Source organism: Macaca fascicularis, chromosome 6 (genome assembly GCF_037993035.2).
Source record: "Macaca fascicularis isolate 582-1 chromosome 6, T2T-MFA8v1.1".
Lineage (NCBI taxonomy): Eukaryota > Metazoa > Chordata > Mammalia > Primates > Cercopithecidae > Macaca > Macaca fascicularis.
Window position 1 is genome coordinate 42,897,713 of NC_088380.1, and position 23,150 is coordinate 42,920,862.

The 23,150-nt window shown below is 36.7% G+C and overlaps 1 protein-coding gene across 6 annotated transcripts in view; it reads left to right on the forward strand.

Annotated features, from left to right (window-relative positions):
• Positions 1-23,150, forward strand: part of GHR (growth hormone receptor) — a 320,003-nt gene that overhangs the window by 110,302 nt on the left and 186,551 nt on the right. For 3 of the 6 annotated variants that reach the window (XM_005556809.5, XM_073993382.1, XM_005556811.5), the window contains exon 1: positions 21,233-21,564. The exons of the other annotated variants lie outside the window; for them this stretch is intronic. The gene's annotated coding sequence lies outside the window, so the exon portion shown is untranslated. Of the gene's footprint in view, positions 1-21,232; positions 21,565-23,150 lie in introns of those variants that run through there. 6 annotated transcript variants of the gene reach the window in all.

A 23,150-nucleotide genomic window follows, 5' to 3' on the forward strand; every position in this document is an offset into this window, starting at 1 on the left:
AAGTTGGTGACTTTAAGTTGAAGCCAGTTCTCCCCAGCCTTGCTAGAGAGACCTAAAGTCAAATTCAGGAAATACAGAGAACCTCTGCAAGATTCTACACAAGAAGATCATACCCAAGACACGTAATTATCAGATTTTCCAAGATCAAAATGAAAGAAAGAATGTTAAAGGCAGCTAGAGAGCAAGGGCAGATCACCTACAAAAGGAACCCCATCTGGCTAACAGCAGACCTCTCAGCTAAAACCCTACAAGCTAGAAGAGATGGGGGGTCTATATTCAACATTCTTAAAGAAACAAATCTTCAACCAAGAATTTCACATCCAGCCGAACTAAGTTTCCTATGTGAAGGAGAAAAAAGATTCAAAGCAAATATTGCGGGATTTTGTTACTACCAGACCTCCCTTATAAGAGATCTTGAAAGGAGCACTAAATATAGAAAGGAAAGACAGCTACCATCTAATACTAAAACACACTTAAATACACAGACCAGTGACACTATAAAGCAACCACAAAAGCAAGCTATTATAATAACCAGCTAACAACACAATGACACTATCAGGTTCACACATATCAATACTAACCCTGAATGTAAATGGGCTAAATGCCTCACCTAAAGGCACAGAGGGGCAAGCTGGATAAAAAAGCAAGACCTAATGGTATCCTGTCTTCAAGAGACCTATCTCACATAGCCTTAAAACAAAGGGGTGGAGGAAAATCAACCAGGCACATGGGAAACAGGAAAAAGCAGGGGTTGCAATCCTAATTTCAGACAAACAGACTTTAAACCAACAAAGATCAAAAAAGACAAAGAAGGGCATTACATAATGGTAAAGGGTTCAATTCAACAAGAAGACCTAACTACCCTAAATATATATGTACCCAACACAAGAGCACCGTATTCATAAGGCAAGGTCTTAGATACCTACAAAGAGACATAGACTCACACACAATAATAGTGGGAGACTTGAACACTCCACTGACAGTATTAGACAGATCATCGAGGCAGGAAATTAACAAAGATATTTAGGAACTGAACTCAACATTGGACTAAATGGATCTGATAGACCTTTATAGAACTCTCTGCCTAAAAATAACAGAATATACATTCTTCTCATCACCCACATGGCACCTACTCTAAGACTGATCACATAATTGGAAACAAAACAATCCTCAGCAAATGCAAAATAACTGAAATCATACAATTTCAAAAATCCTAGGGCCCTTAAGAATTATGCTAAATCTACTCTGTCTATAGTCTATAAATGGAACATGATACATGTGTAATAGTACACCTGTTTACATTATGGCTTGCTGAATATTTTAAGGCCACAGTTAAGACCTCCTGCACAGAAAAATATTTTTTTTTTCTAAATATTAGTCCTCATTGAGAATGTACCCAGTGACCAAGGGGCTCTGATGGAGATGTACAAGGAGGTTAATGTTGTTTTCATGCCTGTTAACACAATGTCCATTCTGCAGCCTATGGATCAAGGAGTAATTTTGGTCTTTAAGTCTTATTACTTAAGAAATACATTTGGTAAGGCTATAGCTGCCATAGATAGTGATTCTTCTGATGGATCTAAGAAAAATACATTAAAAAACTTACGGAAAGGATTTACCATCCAAGATACCATTTAAAACTTTTATGATTCGTAGGAGGAGGTCAAAATATCAACCTTAACAGCAGTTTAGAAGAAGTTGATTCCAATTCTCATAGATTACTTTGAATTGATTCAAGACTTCAGTGGAGAAAGCAGCTGCAAGTGTAGCAGAAATAGCAAGAAAACTTGAGTTAGAAGTGGAACCTGAAGATGTAACTGAATTGCTACAATCTCATGATAAAACTTGAACAGATGAGGAATTACTTCTTATGGATGAGCAAAAAAATAGTTTCTTGAGATGGAATCTACTCCTGGTGAAGATTCCATGAGCACTGTTGAAATGGCGAAAGATTTAGAATATGACATAAACTTAGTTGATAAAGCAGCAGCTAGATTTGAGAAGATTGATTCCAATTTTAAAAGAAGTTCTGTGGGTAAAATGCTGTCAAGAAGTATCACATACTACACAGAAATCTTTTATGAGAGGAAGAATCAATCAATGTGACAAACTTTACTGTTGCCTTATTTTAAGAAATTGCCACAGCCACCCCAGACTTCAGCAACCACCCCCATGATCACTCAGTAGGTGTCAACATTGAGACAAGACTCTCCACCAGCAAAAAGATTATGACTCACTAAGGGCTCAGATGATCATTAGCATTTTTAGCAATAAAGTATTTTTAAATTAAAGTATATACATTGTGCTTTTTTTTAGACATAAAGCTCTTGCACACTTACTAGACTACAGCAAATTATAAACATAACTTTTTTTAAATTTTTTATTTTTTTTGAGACAGAGTCTTGCTGTGTCACCCAGGCTGTAGTGCAGTGGCGCGATCTTGTCTCACTGCAAGCTCCGCCTCCCAGGTTCATGCCATTCTCCTGCCTCAGCCTCCCTGGTAGCTGGGACTACAGGCGCCCACCACAATGCCTGGCTAATTTTTTGTATTTTTAGTAGAACTCGGGTTTCACCATGTTAGCCAGGATGATCTCGATCTCCTGACTTCATGATTCGCCTGCCTTGGCCTCCCAAAGTGCTGGGATTACAGGTGTGAGCCACTGTGCCTGGCCAAACATAACTTTTATATACAGTAGGAAGCCAAAAAATTGTGTGGCTTGCTTTATTGGGATATTTGCTTCCTTACGGTGGTCTGGAACTGAACTGCAGTATCTTCAAGGTATGTCTGTATTCAAGTTTATATTTTCACATACATTCTTCTTTACTTGTTAAAATCATGGTCACCTCGTTATTATATGACTCATTAGAATTTGCATGGTTGCTTTGACCGTATACCATTGTTCTACGACTACACAGATGTCTGAGTCCCAAAGGTGAATCTGTCTGGCCAATTCTGAATTTAACAGCCTATATAAAAAGTAGATGTTACACACCTTGTATAACAGAAGCCCCCTATCATGAACACAGCTTAACTCTTGGGTGGGTCACTTAGTCTGCTTGGTTGAGGATTTAGTGCTTTTCACATCTATAGAAATGTCCTATTTGTCTAAGGCAATTTTTTGAAGTAAATTTACTCTTGTCATCCTTTCCGACCTGAATATAGAGGATATATAATTTTTAACATTCCATTATTACCTAGGGGATGCTCTTCAGTCATTCTTCCCTGAATTGATTGCACTAGCCCTATCTTCTTCACCTGAAATAAGTTAAATGTAGAATTAGCACTAAAGAGAAATACAATGAACTCCTTCCAGAATGGGAATAGGAAATGAAAGAGAGTAAATCAGAAGTGAATCACTTTTTTTTTTTTTTTTGCTTTGCAAATCTATATTTTTTCCAGCTTTATTTAGGTATGACTGGCAAATAAGAGTTGTATGTATTCAAGGTGTATGACATGATGATTTGATATATGTGTACATTTTACAGTGATCACCACAATCAAATTAACACATCCTTCACCACACAGTTACCATTTGTGTGTGTGTGTGTGTGTGTGTGTGTGTGTGTGTGCAAGAGGAGGTAAGGGAGTTTAATCATTTTTGAACACTAGCTACAACACAATTCAATTAAAATTCTGAGAAAGAAGGAAAATTGTCATGCAGCTGTTTAATTTTAGAAGCATTAACTGACAAAATCCAAGTCTTATGAGGAATACTCAGTCCAATTTTCATGAATGAATGGGAGCCCTTACCTCTGAAATTGTTGTCATGGAAGAAATGCTAACACTGTCTTACACAATTATTCAACTTACCAATTGAATTAAAGTAACAAGATGAGCCATGGTTGTAACTGAGAATGGCAACTAAGGTCTTCTTATTTAATCTGCTACCTAGTTTGCCTTTTTGCTTTAGAGTGGGGACTATGTTCGAATTCAAAGAATAAAAGACCTTTATCCTTTCAGGGGAGATACAAGTAACAAGTTTAACTTTTTTTTTTTTTTTTTTCTTAACACTGACGCAACTCATTTGGGGCTGTGGAAATTGCTGCTAGCATTGAACCCCTTATTAACATTCAAGGTGTGCCAGTTTTGCACAAGCTGTGTCATATTCAGAGACAGATTGTTGGCACAAACTAAGGCACTTATTCTCTTGTTTTTTCACCTCTTTCAATAAGAACAGATAAATATAATAAATATACTATTTCTAGATAAGCAGTTGAAACTGCTCTGCTCATCTCTTTGGAATACATTTGTGCGGGATATTACTGTATGACATGCAGAATATATAAATATACAAAGGAAATGCGCCTGCATACATTGAGATATAAATGGATGCCTATTTTAGAATAATATATTATTTCTTAAAAGTAAAATAAGTTTTGGCTGGGCGCAGTGGCTCATGCCTGTAATCCCAGCACTTTGGAGGCCGAGGTGGGTGGATCACCTGAGGTCAAGAGTTCGAGACCAGCCTGGCCAATATGGTGAAACCCTATCTCTACTAAAAATACAAGAATTATCCAGGCATGGTAATGTGCACCTGTGATTCCAGCTACTCAGAGGATGAGGCAGGGAATTGCTTGAACCCAGGTGGTGGAGGTTGCAGTTAGCTGAGATAGCACCGTTGCACTCCAGCCTGGGCAACAGAGTGAGAGTCCATTTCAAAAAAAAAAAAAGTAAAATAAGTTTTTTAAGTCACTGATTCTGTTTCTAAGGAATTCTCAGCTGGGGCTTCTGAGTTAATTCTCGATGGTTAGCACTTATGAGTAGCAGAAAAGAAAACTACTGTGAATTTTCTCTACAATGATTTAAGACAGTGAATGGGGCTTTCTGGCATGTTTGCAGTTAGGAACTCAGATGACCATAGATTTTTTTTTTTTAGACTGGGTCTTGGTCTTACTATGTCACCCAAACTGTAGTGCAGTGGTGTGATCATAGCTCCCTGCAGCCTCGACCTGGGCTCAAGTGATCCACAGATTTTTGAAGTTCACCCTGGATTGTTGTGTTCTATACAGAGGTTCTACCTTTTGCTGCCTTTTATGGTTGCTGTATTATTATTTTGATGTTTCTTAACCAGCTGAATCACATTGTAGTATATGAAATATGTTTTGGCCCTTGTTTTAATGGTCATTTGCTAGCAGATTTCACAATGGCCCACTTAAGTAAAAGGTACCAACCCATTCATTGCTATTTGTTGCAATTCATGGTGACTAAACATGACTCCATGGTGCAGCTCACCAAAGTCTTGGTTTATGTGTGACTTCTAGGGGAGAGAGATTGAGAACCATCTGTTAATCATTGTGTCCCTAAACTAGAGTTTTTCACTAGAGTAGTTGGGCAGTTGAATTAGTATGTTTCTCGTAGGCTAGTGAGAAAAACAGATTTTGGGGGGACATTAATCAGACTCTGCTGGCCCAGACCTCTGGGAAGCCTTGTGACAAGATCCAGCCTGTAAAATATCACATATGATTTGCTTTTCTTCTTGAAAGGGACACATTGTGGCTTTTCTCTGGAATCTGTGAAGAAAATGCTCCTGAGCCTAGAAACTGGAGTTGAGAAAGCTCTTCCTGATCATATAACAATAAGTCTTGTGAGGGTCACCCCTTGAGCTATGAGGGCAGGTAGAAGGAACATGGGGTTGAGAGTCATGGATTCAGTGATTGGAACTCACTTGACTAACCAGTGTAGCTCAGCCACCCCTCTTAGGATTGTTACAGTGATATGTGCCTACATATAGAAAGTCATCAGAACTTCTGTTTATTTTTCTGTGTAATATTTATGGACTTGTTACATTTAACTCTAGGCAAAGGTATAGATTTGGAGGTCTTTGATGTATATATATTATATATAATGTATTTTAGCATACAAAGGAGGCTATAATACATACTCATGTACCTGTCACATGAATGAATTCATCAAATGTAAACTTTTTTCCCAAATCTGCTTCTTAGCTGTTATTTATAAAGAAACAAATTATACAGAAAAAATTGAAGGCCCCCATTTTACCTTCCCCAGTCTCATTCTTTTCTCTGCCACCCCAGAGAAAACAACTGTCTTGCATAGGTATTTATATAATTCTGTTTTATACTTTGCCACTTTTACTACATATATGAAGCATGCTTGTTACATACATGAACATAAAATATACATGTTTTACTGTAAGTGTGTAATGTATTCTAGAATTTGCTACTTTACTACCAAATATTTTGTTTCCAGAATTTACCTTGTTATTATATAACCCTAGTTCATTTTTTTAAAAATTGCCATATATTACTCCATGTTATGAAAATACCACAATTTATTTATTCCCATACTAACCAGAATTTGAATTGATACAATTTTTAATTAAAATTAATGATGCTGAAAGAAATGTTCTTATACATTTCCCTCAGGGCGTACGTGATAGAGTTCTTCTCACATATATATCAGTGTACTTGCTGTGTCTTAGGATTTGTACAATTGCATGTCTGTTAGATACGCCAAATTGTTCTGCAAAGTACTCATACCTGTTTCCACTCCTACCAGCAATGAATGAGAACTTTGTTTCCCAGGTCGTTGCCAACACTTGATTATTATCAGATTTAATTATTTGCCAGTTGATGGATATGAATTGCTCTATAATTGTTTTAATATTCATTACTTTGATTATATATAACATTGGGCATACATTTTATAGGGCCATTTAAATTTCCTCTTATCTGAATTACTTATTTCTCCTCTTCATTGATTCTTCTATTATCTTTTCTTCTCTTTATTAATTTATAGAAATGTGTATATGTGTGATCCTAATATATGTCATAATACCTATGTTCATATTTCGTATATATGTATAAAGAAATATTTGTCTGTTATATATAGGTTGAAAAGTTTGCTCCCTATCTGCTGATTGCATTTTAATTTTGTTCATGACATCTTTTAACACACATGATCTTTAATTTTGATATAGTTAATTTTTTTTTACTCTACATTTTGAGAATTGCTTAAGAAATGACTTTATTTTGTATAGTCATATGCTCTAAATTTTTAAATCTACTTACGATAGTTTTATGTTAAATATGTCAACCTTTGTTTCACCGGGAATTTTTTTATATGTATGGCATAAAGCATAAATCAATTTTTTTACTATTAAGAATGCTTTTATTATATTGTATCTTATTTTATTCTATTTTTATTTTTCCAGAAGTTATTGAGGTACAGGTGGTATTTCGTTACTTGAGTAGATTCTTTAGCGGTGATTTGTGAGATTCTGGTGTACCCATCACCCGAGCAGCATACGCTGCACCATATTTGTTGTCTTTTATCCCTCATCCCCCTCCCTCCCTTTCCCCAAGACCCCAAATTCCATTGTATCATTCTTATGCCTTTGCATCCTCATAGCTTAGCCCCCACTTATCAGTGGGAACATACCATGTTTGGTTTTCCATTCCTGAGTTACTTCACTTAGAATAATAGTCTCCAATCTCATCCAAGTCATGCCATTAATTCATTCCTTTCTATGGTTGAGTAGTATTCCATCATATATATATGATAGAATATATATATGTGTGTGTATATGTATGTGTGTGTATATACATGTGTGTTTGTGTGTGTGTGTGTGTATATATATACACACACACCATATATATACACACCAGTTTCTTTATCCACTCGTTGATTGATGAGTGTTTGGGTTGGTTCCATCATTTTTTAATTGCGAATTGTGCTGCTATAAACATGTGTGCAAGTATCTTTTTCATATAATGACTTCTTTTCCTCTGCGTAGATACCCAGTAGTAGGATTGCTGAATCAAATGGTAGTTCTACTTTAGTTCTTTAAGGAATCTCCACACTCTTTTCCATAGTGGCTGTACTAGTTTACATTCCCACCAGCAGTGTATAAGTGTTCCCTGATCACCGCATTCGTGCCAACATCTACTTTTACTACTTTTTTTTATTATGGCCATTCTTGTAGAAGCAAGATCGTATTACATTGTGGTTTTGATTGCATTTCCCTTATCATTAGTGATATTGAGCATTTTTTCACGTATTTGTTGGCCATTTGTGTATCTTCTTTTGAGAATTGCCTTAGCCCACTTTTTCATGGGATTGCTTGTTTTTTTTTCTTATTGATTTGTTTGAGTTTGTTGTAGATTCTGGATATTAGTCCTGTGTCAGATGTGTAGATTGTGAAGATTTTCTCCTACTCTGTGGGTTGCCTGTTTACTCTGCTGACTGTTCCTTTTGCTGTGCAAAAGCTCTTTAGTTTAAGTCCCAACTATTTATTTTTGTTTTTATTTCATTTGCTTTTGCATTCTTGGCCATGAAATCCTTGCTAAGCCAATGTCTAGAAGGGTATTTTCCAAAAATACTACAATATTTTCTAGTATTTTGATAGTTTCAGGTTTTAGATTTAAGTTCTTAATCCATCCTGAGTAGATTTTTGCCTAAGGTAAGAGATGAGGATCCAGTTTTATTCTCCTATATGTGACTAGCCAATTATCCAAACATCATTTGTTGAAAAGGTGTCCTTTCCCCACTTTATGTCTTTGCTTTGTCTAAAATAAGTTGGTTGTAATATTTGGGTTTATTTCTGGGTTCTCTATTCTGTTCCATTGGTCTATGTGCCTATTTTCGTACCAGTACCATGCTGTTTTCGTGACTATGGCCTTATAGTACAGTTTGAAATCAGGTAGTGTAATTCCTCCAGATTTGTTCTTTTTCCTTATTTCTTGCTTTGGCTATGCAGGCTCTTTTTTGGTCCCATAAGAATTTTAGAATTGTTTTTTCTAATTATGTGAAGAATGATGGTGGTATTTTGAAGGGGGTGGTTTTGAATTTGTAGATTGCTTTTGGCAGTGTGGTCATTTTCACAATATTGATTCTGCCTATCCGTGAGCATGGGATGTGTTTCCATTTGTTTGGTCATCTGTGATTTCTTTCAGCAGTGTTTTGTAGTTTTCCTTGTCGAGGTCTTTCGACTCTTTTGTTAGGTATATTCCTAAGTATTTTATTTTTTATTTTTTGTTTTTTTGGCAGCAATTGTAAAAGGGGTTGAGTTCTTGATTTGATTCTCTGCTTGGTCACTGCTGGTATATAGAAGAGCTACTGATTTGTGTACATTAATCTTGTATCTGGACATTTTGCTGAATTCTTTTATCAGTTCTGGGAACTTTCTGGAGGAGTCTTTAGGTACTAAAATCTTTAGGGTTTTCAAGTTAAATGATCATATCATCAGCAGACAGTGACAGTTTGACTTCCTTTTTACCAGTTTGGATCCCCTTTATTTCCTTCTCTTGTCTGATTACTCTGGCTAGGACTTCTAGTACTATGTTGAAGAGGAGTGGTGAAAGTGGGCATCCTTATCTTGTTCCAGTTTTCAGAGGGAATGCTTTCAACTTTTCCCCATTCAGTATTATGTTGGTTGTGAGTTTGCCATAAATGGCTTATATTACATTGAGGTATGTCTCTTGTATGCTGATTTTGCTGAGAGTGTTAATTATAAAGGGATGCTGGATTTTGTTAAATGCTGCTTCTGCATCTGTTGAGATGATCATGCAATTTTTCTTTTTAATTCTGTTTATGTAGAGTATCACATTTATTGACTTGCATAAACCATCTCTGAGTCCCTGGTATGAAACCCACTTGATCATGGTGGATTATCTTTTTGATATGTTGTTGGATTCAGTTAACTAGTATTTTGTTAAAGATTTTAGCATCTATGTTTATCAAGGATATTGGTCTGTAGTTTTCTTTTTTGGTTATATCCTTTCCTGGTTTTGGTGATGCTGGCTTCATAGAATTGATTAGGGAGGGTTCTCTCTTTTTCTATCTTGTGGAATAGTGTCAAAAGGATCAGTATCAATTCTTCTTTGAATATCTGGTTGAATTCTGCTGTGAATCCATCAGGTCCTGGGCCTTTTTTTGTTGGTAATCCCTTAATTACCATTTCATTCTCACTGCTTGCTATTGGTCTGTTCAGGTTATCTAATTTTTCCTGATTTAAGCTGGGAGAGTTGTATTTTTTCCTGGAATTTATCCATCTCTTCTAGGTTTTCCAGTTTATGTGCATAAAGGTGTTCGTAGTACTCTTGAATGATCTTTTGTATTTCAGTGGTGTCAGTTATAGCATCCCCCATTTTGTTTCTTAATGAAGTAATTTGGATTTTATCTCTTCTATTCTTGGTTAATCTTGCTAATGGTCTATCAATTTTATTTATATTTTTAAATAACCAGCTTTTTGTTTTATTTATCTTTTGGGTTTTTTTTCTTTTAATTTTATTTAGTTCTTCTCTGTTCTTGGTTATTTCCTTTCTTCTCCTGGGTTTGGGTTTGGTTTGTCCTTGTTTCTCTAGTTCCTTGAGGTTTTACCTTAGAATGTCAGTTTGTGTTCTTTCAGTCTTTTTGACATAGGCGTTAGGGCTATGAACTTTCCTCTTAGCACCGCATTTGCTGTATCCCAAAAGTTTTGATAGGTTTGTCATTATTGTTGTTCAGTCCAAATAATTTTTAAACTTCCATCTTGACTTCATTTTTGACCCAATACTCATTCAGGAGTAGCTTATTTAGTTTTTATGTATTTGCATGGTTTTGAAGGTTCCTTTTGGAGTTGGTTTCCAGGTTTATTCAATGTGGTCTGAGAGAGTACTTGATATAGTTTCAATTTTCTTAAATTTATTGAGGCTTATTTTATGGCTTATCATATGGTCTATCTTGGAGTAAGTTCCATGCACTGTTGAATAGAATGTGTATTCTGCAGTTGTTGGATGAAATGTTCTGTATATATTGGTTAAGTCCATTTGTTCCAAGTACAGTTTAAATCCATTGTTTCTTTATTGGCTTTCTGTCTGGATGACCTGTCTAGTGCTGTCAGTGGAATGTTGAAGTCCTCACTATTATTGTGTTGCTGTCTCTCTCATTTCTTAGGTCTATTAGTAATTGTTTTATAAATTTGGTACCTCCAGGAGTTAGGCACATATATGTTTAGGATTGTGATATTTTCCTGCTGCACAACCTTTTTTACCATTATATAATGTCCCTCTTTGTCTCTTTTAACTGCTGTTGCTTTAAAGTTTGCTTTGTCTGATATAAAAATCACTACCCCTGCTGGCTTTTGGTGTACATTTGCATGAAATGCCCTTTTCTAACACTTTACTTTAAGTTTATGTGAGTCCTTGTGTGTTAGGTGAATCTTCTGAAGGCAGCAGATACTTGGTTGGTGAGTTCTTATCTATTCTGCTGTTCTGTATCTTTTAAGTGGAGCATTTAGGTCATTTACATTCAGTGTCAGTATGAGATGTGTGGTACTGTTGCATTCATCGTGCTATTTGCTGCCTGTGTACCTTGTTTTTTTTTTGTTTTTGGTTTTGGTTTTTATCTTGTATTTTTGTTTTATAGGTCCTATGTGATTTATGCTTTAAAGAGGTTCTGTTTTGATGTTTCCAGGATTTGTTTCAAGATTTAGAGCTCCTTTTAGCAGCTCTTGTAGTGCCAGCTTGCTAGGGGCCAATTCTCTCAGCATTTGTTTGTCTGAAAACAACTGTATCTTTCCTTCATATGTGATGCTTAGCTTGCTGGATACAAAATTTTTGGCTAATAATTGTTTTGTTTGAGGAGGCTGAAGATAAGGGCTCAATCTTTTCTAGCTCGCAGAGTTTCTGCTGAGAAATCTGCTGCTAATCTGATAGGTTTTCCTTTATAGGTTACCCAGTGCCTTTGCCTCTCAGCTCTTAGAATTCTTTCTTTTGTCTTAACTCTAGATAACCTGGTAACAATGTGCCTAGGTGATTATTTCTTTGCGATGAATTTCCCAGGTGTTCTTTGTGCTTCTTGTATTTAGATATCTAGGTCTCTAGCAAGGCTGGGGAAGTTTTCCTCAATTATTCCCTCAAATATGTTTTCCCAAACTTTTAGATTTCTCTTCTTCCTCAGGAACACCGATTATTCTTAGGTTTGGTCATTTAACATAATCCCAGACTTCTTGGAAGCTTTGTTCGTATTTTCTTTTTTTTTCTTTGCCTTCATTGAATTGGGTTAATTCAAAGACCTTGTCTTCAAGTTCTGCATTTCTTTCTTCTACTTGTTCAATTTTATTGCTGAGACTTTCCAGAGCATTTTTCATTTCTATGAGTTTGTCCAATGTTTCCTGAAGTTTTGATTGTTTTTTCTTTATGCTATCTATTTCCTTGAATATTTCTCCTTTCACTTCTTGTGTCGTTTCCTTGTGTCAGATTTCCTTGCATTGGGTTTCACCTTTCTCTAGTGCCTCCCTGATTAGCTTAATAACTAACCTCCTGAATTCTTTTTCAGGTAAATCAGAGACTTTTTCTTGGTTTAGATCCATTGTTAGTGGACTAGTGTTACTTTGGGGGGGGGGGGGTTGTTGAAGAGCCTTGCTTTGTCATATTACCAGAGTTGGTTTTCTGGTTCCTTCTCATTTGGGTTCCTTCTCATCCTGTCAGAGGGAAGGTCCATTGCTGAAGGCTGTTGTTCAGATTCTTTTGTCCCACAGGATGCTCCCTTAATGTAGTACTCTCCCTGATTTCCTATGGATGTGGTTCCTGTTAGCTGAGCTGAAGTGATTGTTATCTCTCTTCTGGGTCTAGCCACGCAACAAGTCTACCTGGCTCTGAGCTGGTACTGGGGATTGTCTGCACAGAGTCCTGTGATGTGAACCACCTATGGGTCTCTCAGCCATGGATACTAGCACAGTATTTGGGGTGTCTCCTGCGTCCTCCAGGAGCCGTCCACTTCCTTCAGAGGGTCTGTGGGTCCTCTCAGGATTCCTGGTTCATTCTTGAAGTCTAGATCTATTTTTTAATAGGCTAATCCTAAAACCATTTACTAAGTAACATTCTTTTTTTCATTGTTCTGTAATGCTTCCTCTGTTGTAAATTAAGATCCCGTAAATGCTTTAGTCTTTGCTAGACTTTCTTTTTCTCCTGTTGTTTTAAAATTTTCTCTCCCAACAAGATATCATATTGTGTAAGTACTATATGTTCATAGTAAGCATTTTTATCTGGTACTGAATAATAGTGAGAATGCTTCAAAATTTCACTTTAAGTATGCTATTAGGTACTGTATAGCTTTTTGGCTGACTTATTTTTGTCAGGTTAAGAAAACTGCTCTCTATTTCTAGTTTATTATATTAGCCTATAAATAATGGTTTTTCTGCACAGTAGAATAATCATTTGATTCCCACTTTTAAATTATTAATGCAGTAGATTATATTGGTAGATCTGCCTGGTATTAAACTATCCTTACATTCTTGATCTAAAGCTTATTTGAATGGGATGTGTTACTGTATTCTCTCTCTCTCTCTCTCTCTCTCTCTCTCTCTCTCTGTCTCTGTATCTCTCTTCCTCTTTTCATCTCTCCTCGGGAACATCTTAAAGCATATTTTGGTAAATTTGCTTTTTATAGTTATTGATTTTCAGAAATATTTCTTTGAGAAGTTAAAAATGCAAAGGTTTTATTTCACTTTGTTTCAAATATAGTAATTATCTACAAACAAGAATCGTCCATTTTCTACCTATTGAGACTCAAAACATTCACAGAACATAAACCTACTTGTTTCAAATATAGTCGTTATCTAAGAATAAGGATTGTCCATTTTCTACATATTGTGAATGAAAACATTCAAAGAACATAAGGCCAAAATATCTCTTTCTTTTGTTTCTAACCTGTGGGAAGCCTGTCACTTTTCTAAAAGTCATGATCAGGCTGAGCTTCACTCCCCTTTCCTGGGCTCTCTGGTAGAATATGCCCTCCTAAGTCCTCCCTAGTGTGAGTCCACCCCTGTCCCCACCCATCCCTTCCCTCCACCACCGCAGTTGTTTCTTAATGCAGCAGAAGGCTGCAACAACCACAAACTACCTTGCCCGTGCTCAACCCATGCCCATGTCCTCCTGCACCCCCCAGTCAGACTATCCACTCCCACAACAACCAATATCAGTGTTCCCATTTTTCATGCATTATTTATCCTTCTATCAAATAAAACAGATCTAGCACATTTTAATTATCCTTTACGACAGTCTCTACTATTTTCCTTGTTTTTGTTGTCTAGAATTAACTTTCATCTTCTGATCCACATGAAATTTGTTCCATGTTGTTTTTTACAAGCAATATCTAGTTGAATTACCCACCATGTTTTACTTTTTTCTCACCATTAGTTCATTCGTCTAATAAATTCTTATTGCGTGCCTTGTGTTGGCCTGCTATTATACATGCCTGGAAATATAGGAGTCAACAAATTTGTCTCTGAACTCATGTAGTTGACAATCTAATTAGAGAACAAAGATGATAAACAAGTAAACAAGTAAATATATATCAAAAATAAGTGCCATGGAGAAAAAATAAGTAGTATAAGGGTTGTTATTTATCTAGGTTGTCAGGCAAGGGCCTGTTACAGATGTGTGACATTTGAATGCATACTTGAAGGAAGTCTGGGAGAAAAGTATCCCAAGTAGAGGGAATAGCATATACTAATTGGGATCTTCAAGGAACATCAAAGCGGCCAGTTTTGTTGGAGCAGGATGAGCAAGAAGAACGTAGCGGTAAATGGAGGCAGAGATAGTGGGTGAGAGTGGGGTTGAGAAAAAAATCAGATAGGACTTTCAGACCCCTGTATATACTTGGTCATTTACTCTAAGTGAGACAGGATGCCATGACAGGGTCCTGAAAAGAAAAAGGGGACATGTTCTTATTTTAGTGAGACCAATTTGAGTGTTGGGAATAAGGAGATTCAAAAGCAAAAGCAGGTAGGCCATTAAGAAACTGTTATAATAATCCAGATAAATGTTGGTGGCTTGGGTAAGGGAGATAAAGATGGAGATGATAAGAAGTGATCGCATTCTGGATGTAATCTGAAGACATGTCTGAGAGGATTAGTTGACAGAGTGTTAGTTATGGGGTATCAGTGAAAGAATAGAGGAAAGGCCTGAGAATCTGAAAAGATGGAGGTGATATGAAATGGCCTACAGTCTTGAATGAGTAGATTAGGAAGTAAAATTGAAAGTCTGGTTATGGGTTTTATAAGTTTGAGATACCTATAAAACATTCAAATAAATTATTAAATAGTGAACTGGGTATATGAGCCTGTAATTCAAGAAAGAGGTCTGGATTAAAGTTATGATTTGGACAACATTGTCCTACATATGCCATTAGTGTCATGATTCCAAATGAGATAATCTAGGGAATAATCATAGAGAAAAAAGGAGAGGAGGATAATTTCTGGTGATATTTCAATGCTAAGTGGTTGGGAAAATGAAGAGAACACAGTGAAGTTGACCAAGATGAAGTATTTACTGACATGGAAGAATCAATGCGGAATGTTGTTCGAGATACAAAATTAAGATAGTGTGCCAAAGAAGGGGGAGTGATCCGTTGTGGCAAGTGTTATTCATTGGTTAAATAAGATGATTAAGAATTTGCCGCAATGTGGAAGTCATTGGTGACTAGAGCAAAACTATTCCATTGGTGTGGGGGAGATTAAAGCCTGATTTGAATAAGTTTAAGAAATTGAGCAAAGAGGAATTAAAGACAGGAGAATAAGACAATTTCTTCAAGAAGTTTTGATTTAGAGGGGAGCAGAGAAATGGGTCAGTAACTTCATGGGCAGTAACTGAAATAGGAGAAAAGGTCTTTTCCTCTTTTTTAAAAAGGAGAGAATTTTAGTGCACACTTAAGGTGATTCTTTTCTTCCTGCAAAATTTTTCAAAATTTTATACATGTATATTTCTATTCCAATCGTTTCTGGGGTACAAGTGATTTTTGGTTATAAGGTTGAATTGTATGGTGGTGGTAAAGTCTGAGATTTTAGTTCATCCATCACCCAGGTGGTGTACATTGCACCCAATATACACTTTTTGTTTTGTCCCTCAGCCCCCCTACCCCCTCCTCAGTCTCCAGTGTACATTATGCCTTTGCATACCCGTAGCTTAGCTCTCACTTATAAGCAAGAACTTCGTGGTATTTGATTTTCCATTCCTGAGTTAATTCTTTTAGAATAATGGCCTCCAGCTCCATCCAAGTTGCTGCAAAATACATTATTTCCTTCCTTTTTTATGGCTGAGTAGTATTCCATGGTGTACATATACCACCTTTTATTTATCCCCTTATTGTTTGATGGGCACCTAAGTTGTTTCTACATCTTTGCAATTGTGAACTGTGCTGTGATAAACATACATGAGCAGGTATCTTTTTGATATAATGACTTATTTTCCTTTAAGTTGATACCCAGTAGTGAGACTGCTGGATTGAATGGTAGATCTGCTTTTAGTTCTTTGAGAAATTTCCATATTGTTTTCCATAGAGGTTGTACTAATTTACATCACTACCAGCAGTGTATAAGTAATCCTTTTTCACTACGTCTATACCAACATTTATTGTTTGTTTTGGGTTTTTGTTTTTGTTTTCGTCTTTTTATAATGTCCATTCTGGCTAGGATAAGGTGGCATATCATTATGGTTTTAATTTGCATTTCCCTCCTTTACGTATTATTTAATGAGAGTCTTTTGGTGGTAAAGTATCTTAGTTTTCATGTGTGCTCACATACACATACACAGAGTCTTTAGTGACAGGCTAGTTGGGTATCAAATTCTGAATTGATTTTTTTTCTCTAATACTTTTAAAGTTTATTTTTGTCCTGGCATCTGTTGTTACTAAAGAAAAATCTTTCACTAGTCCATTTGAGTTCATTAGTAGGTAATCTGCCTCTTATTTTAAGTACTTTTAAAGATTTTTCTGTATCTTGATGCCATATGATAGATCTACTTTTTATTATACTTTACTTAGTAATTACTGTGGACTTTTAATCTGCTAACTCAATTATTTGATTTTATAAAATTATCAGTAATGACCTTTTCTATAACTGATTCTTTACAGTTGAATTAAATCCTCTCTTTCTGGAATTCCCATCATATGTGTGTTGGAGCTTCTCAATCTACCCTCCAAGGCTCGTAACTGCTCTTTTAAATTTTTCAGTACTACTGTCTTAATTAAAAAAAAAAAAAAAACCCTAATATTGCAGTGTTTGGCACAGAAGAAGAAGTTCAAAGTACAACTTTGCAGTGCCACGTTGACCAGCTATTCTGGCATTGGTTATTCTTTAAAGTTATTTTTAAGGTTAATATACCTTGTCAGGCAGCAGGTCTCAAAACCTAGGGAAGCTTAAAAGCCTAAAGGCAGCCTGGAAAAAATCAAGCTAATTAAAATGCTCTTTCCCATTTTCTCTTCCTCCTATGCCCTCATCCCTAAAGAATAGTGACGAAGCCTTCCTTAAAAAGATATCTATAAAATAGCAGAAAGAAAAAGGGGATCCAGCAAACATGCGAAGACATACTTAGATAATTCACAGTAAATGTTCCAAATAATATTCAGCCTCACTAATTCTCAAATAAATGTAAAACAATGGCAGATCATTTTTATCCATTAAATTAGTGGCAATAGGAGGAAAAGAACATTTTGCTGACAATTGTAACAGTGAAATTGAAATTCTCTTCTTGTCTGGTTTGAATCTAAATTAGGACAGTTTGAAAGCAATTGGGTCATATCTATGAAAAATCTCATAAACATTCTACCCTTCCATGTAGCAACATTGCTTCTGTGAATCAACCATTAGGCAATAAATGGAAATAACAAACCAAATTTCCCCCCACCTCCCAAGAGATGTTTATTGTAACATTACTGATAATATTGAAAAATTAGAAGCAGTCTATATCAGCGACCCACCCTTGTTTTGACTGTCACTTACCATAAGAAAATATTAGGTCTACAACGTAACCCAACAGCCACACCCATGAGTCAAAAACTTCCATATAAGGAAACTGTTCAATCCATTCTATTTATTTAAACAAGCCAATAAACAAAGCTGGTTTTGATCCACTAAACTGATCCTAAAACTTAGGAGTAGGTTATGACTCACAGTTTGAAAAGCACCAATCTGAATGTCCTATGAAAGGCATATGATGGAATATGAATTAAATTTGATATTCACAATTTTTTATTTTGTTTTTGTTTGGGGGTAGTTGGAGGGGTACTATGTTTCCTCAGCCAGCAGGGAAGATAATGTTTCCAGATAACTCCATATAATGGGGATTTACTGTAATGATACCAGCTCTGTTCTACTATGCCCAGTCATTCTCATGTATCTATCTCTCAATACACCACGGTTCCTTTATGGATTCTTTTGTGATGTCTTCAAGCTCCCTGTCCTCTCTCTTGCAACTTGTCCAAGCTGATAGAACCTGCCTGAATCACTCAACATCTGATTTCAAGCATTTTATTTTGGTCAGCCTTTGGTATTAGGACTTCATTCTCAATCTAATCAATTAATATTAGCTGAGCTAGGTTGATTTCATTTGAATCAACAAAGAATTGCTAAAAGCTGCATTTCCTAGAAAATGTGGCAATATAATTGGCAGGTACTTGAGAGTCTCTAATGTTAAATGGAAAAAAAAATGAAAAATAATGAAAGAGACAACTTTTTATATGGAGTCTGTTTTCAGTTTTATTTGGATATTTTGTTAGAGACAAAAAAGGAATCCTAATATAGTATAAAATAAATTTCTACATAAGCAAGTATTATGCATTTGTAATCAGAAAAAATATCCAAATTAGCTCTGTGGAAAATGATCATCTTGCAAGCAAGTATCATGTACCCTTCCTCTTGATTTAGCTCATCTTCTTGATGTAAATATGAAGTGTCTGTGACTGAAATTCTGTTTGAAGCAGAAACTTTCATGTTTGTCTTACAAATACCATCTCAGAGTACGTTGCTCAGTATAAAACTTATTTTGGGGGTTGGGTACAAAAACCTGCAAGGATATAGTCCAGGCTTCTTTTCCCAAGGTCCTTCACTTTCCTACTCTTAGTGTAACCATTATTTTGTAAAATTTGATAAGACCCCTAATAACTTGGGGTTTGGGAATTTGATTTGAAGGAACATGGCTCAGAGTATCACCTATTTTTTATTAAACCAAAAAAAATTTCTATCTGACAAAGATGTGCATTTATGTGGGCCTTAATAATTCCCCCAAATAAAACTATTCATAAGTTCTAACAGTTCCAAATACTTCTGGTTTCAGCACACTAATAGGATTTATAACTGTCTTAGATAAGGAGCAGTATCTTCTAAAGCTCATGGAAAAGCCGTATCAGAATGCCATGTGTTCAGGTACATTATCTTTTCTTTATGATATCAAGAATAAAATCTCGGCTTATGTTTTTACACAAGTCTTGTGTGATTACTCTTTCCCATTACTTGTTCAATTGAGCCTGACAAATGAGGTGAAAAAATCTTTCTCTTTCAAGGATGAACTAGAAAGACCTAGGCTGGCTGGTCACAAAACCACTGACTAGTTGGCCCTTTGTCTTTTTATAACCCCTCATTGTCTGGGATCCAACATCGTAATGAGTCTCAGACATGTTCCTCAAGTCTAGATAGACCTCATCCATGTGTTCGGTGATCCAGCCCGTCAGCATCCAAGCCAGCAGTGTGAGAAGGGGAAGTGTAGGGGATGCTCATTGCCCTGAAGGATGCATATGCCACTTCCAGTCAGGTCCTGCTCGCCAGAACATAGTCATGTGACCACAGTTAGCCACAAGGTTGGCTGAGAAATGCCTTTCGCTAGGTTCTATTTCTAACTGAAAATAGGAGTGAAAGTTGGGATAACTAGTAAATATCAGTTAGTCCAAGTCATGGATTGTGGTATTAATTCCATAAGCAAGGAAAGTCATTTAAATGTTTTATGCAGAGGGATACCATGATGATAATTATGTTTCAAAGCGTGTTTCTGTGTGTGAGAGAGAGAGACTGAAAGAGAGAGTGAGATAAATGGATTAGAGAGAATTTGTCTGGGTATTAAGAGGCCATTCTCAAATCCAAGTGAGAAATGGTGGCTAGTAACAGTAGTGAGGATAAAGGGGGATGGAATGGACTCAAAAGATACAGAAGAGATAACATCAAAAGATGAAACAGGGGTAGAGGAGGAAGAAAAGACATCCAACTAACTCCTAAGTTTCTGATTTATACTACAAATTCTGGAGATCAGGTGTTTAGGGACCACTGAGTTTAGTTTTAGAAATGTGCTTTAGAGGTATTTGTCAGATAGGTGGTTTCTACACATTCAAAATAAGATTTCAAAACATATTAGCCACAAATTCACAATCAGCAAAATTCTCAAATTTGGTCATTGTCAACTAAACTATTAAAATGAATTTTCCCCTCTGAGTGTTTCTCATCTTAAAGGGTTTGTATGTATTACATGTCACAGAACGGTTTATTGCATATAAACATGGGAAAGCAAGCCAGGCAGAAGAAGTCTTGTAACCAGCTAAAGGCCCAGCTAATAAATCATGAACAGTCTTCTTGTATTAATAGTGTGGACAGGACTGTTGGTCACACACAGGAAAATGAGTCACACAGTCTTGTGTGTACAGCAACTCACTCCACACTCAGTGATGGGAATGATTGTTCTAACCGTGTGAGTGGCTACAAGAATTATGGCAAAGCTCCAGAGCTAGAAAGCTGGTCTTTTTTTTTTTTCAGTGTCACTCGAGTATATAATTCACTAAATGTTTAGTATTTTATACCTTTTAGTTGACTTGTGAGCCCTTTCTAAAAGAGGTATATTTCCCTCTATTAGAAGGTAATCAAAAAAACCCTAAACTGCATTTTCTAAATGCTGTGTTCTTCTGCCCAATTGACCAAAATATACTTAGTTGATTAGGACTTTGAAGGGTTGGGGTGAGGGGACTAAATTAAGATGCAGGAATTTCAGTTTTCTAGGGGTTTTCTAGTCAACTACTTTATACTGCTGACAAATGGTTAAATGTTTACAATGAAACTAAGTATGCTAGGATTTCTAATGAGCAATGAAATTTTAGAATTCATTTACTCATTAATTTCTTCATTTACAAGATGTACAATGTGCTGTCTTCTGGGCATTTGGGATACTTTAATGAGGTAGCAGTGAGTACAACGGATGGTCACTTCTGCCTTTGTTCTTCTACTCTTTAGAGAAGGGAAAGGACCAAGATTCAGATACCCTATCACTGCTTTCAACCCATCCACATCAGAGCCTTTGTTGAGTTCTAATGCTTAGCCCTCTTCTCAGCTAATTTGGCTGCCTCCATTGTAATAGGCCTCATGAGACTCCAGCCCAGGCCTGGCCTTTGGTTCAGCAGGCAGAGCCCAGAGATGTACTGGGCAAAGGTCAGGGGATTTATTATATGAGGCAATGGTCGGGTGTGATTTAATTTACTCCTCTGGTACCAGATATGTGTGTGTGTGCATGAGAGAGAGAGATTGAGGATGATTGATTTTGGAGGAATTTTTGTGAAGGTTTATATATCAAAGCAGAAAGACCAAGAAGTTAGAGATTAATACATGCCAAGTCGTGACCAAGAAACTTCTGTGGGATCCCACCTCCAACCCCTCCCTCTCTGCCAGATTTTAACCAAATCAGTGTGATGTGATCTGCTTGCATATATGAGTGAAAGAAAAAGGAAATTTAAAAAGTTCTTGATATAAAGCCTGGAGGAAACAATACGAAAATCCAGCCTCTATTTCAGCAATATCTGCCGGACTATTGGTTAGTATTCCCTTACTGTTATTTATTGTTTGATTAAAAGGCTGATAGGGTTTTGTTTTGGTTTTTTTTTCTACTTACTTTCGCATTTTTTAGATATAAATCTTTAACGTGGCTTTGACCAGATGTTTTCCTTTCTCCTCCCACTTCATTCTTCCCTCTTCTGGGTTAATTTCTCTCATTGTTCTCTCTTCCCTTTACTTCTCTGCCCTTTTCCTTTCTACTCTAAGCGAAACTTCTATTTTCGTGTGCTGGAGTTTATAAAGTATTCTTATTAGGCAAAGAAAGCCTTTGGCTGCCCTCCTCCTTGTCTGGTCACCATCAAGATATAATTTTGGTTTTCAAAGGTTGTTCTCTGAAGGAAGGACTAGTTTTCTGAGCATTGAGACAGCAGATACATTTTGAGAAAGTCAACAGGGATGGTAATTTGCATTAAGTAGGAAATACTTAAGGGTTTTAATTCTGTTCCATGTGTTACATTTCAACAGTTTACATTAAGAAGAGTATTGTAGGCCGGGTGCGGTGGCTCAAGCCTGTAATCCCAGCACTTTGGGAGGCCGAGACGGGTGGATCACGAGGTCAGGAGATCGAGACCATCCTGGTGAACACAGTGAAACCCCGTCTCTACTAAAACTACAAAAAAACTAGCCGGGCGAGGTGGCGGGCGCCTGTAGTCCCAGCTACTCGGGAGGCTGAGGCAGGAGAATGGCGTGAACCCGGGAGGCGGAGCTTGCAGTGAGCTGAGATCCGGCCACTGCACTCCAGCCTGGGCGACAGAGCGAGACTCCGTCTCAAAAAAAAAAAAAAAAAAAAAAAGAAAAGAAAAGTATTGTAAAGAAAAGTGATACAACAGTTGCATGTTTATTTTGTATCTTTAGTCTGAGAGATGGTCAGTACTTTGAAGGAAAGAGAAATAAGGCTTTGTCTCCTGCTTCTTCTTATACCTCTTTGCAGATTAACTCTGATGCTTTGAGTGTCTTACTGCATTGCCTGATTAAAACCCATCCCATAATGCCTGATGTGATGGGAAACACCACTTACTCTATCTCAATGGAAAGCATTCAGATGAACTTTCAACAGAAGGACATGCTCCCGCCTCTTCCAAACACCTCTTTTAAAACCGTGTCTATGGGCCTTTCTTCATGTCTTCAACAATTTGTTTAAAACTGGTTGTGCTAGGTAGTGGGCAATATAAAGATGATCACAGGAAAGAGATGACAATATCACTGATTCCTTATAGTGCTATAATAAGGGTTTGTCAAGGTTGTGATAGAAGTAGAGAGGAGAGGCACCTGACTTCACTTGGGTGTGGGGTTTTTGCTAAGGTGCTTCTAAGTTGAAGTGTCCTTGAGCTGAGGTTTAGGGGAATGAGTAGCAAAGATGGATTAAATGAGAAGAGGATAGGCGGCAGCGGGGCCAGAGGTGTGAATAGCCTGGAACCTTCTGAGAAGATTCCTTTGTAGACAGAAGAAAGGGGAGATTTGTGGAAATGCTGGAAGATAAGGTAGGAAGAGGCCACATCAGATCACACATGGCTGGCTGTACCTCTCTAAAAGTTTATGATTTGTACTGGGGGGTTTGAAACAGAG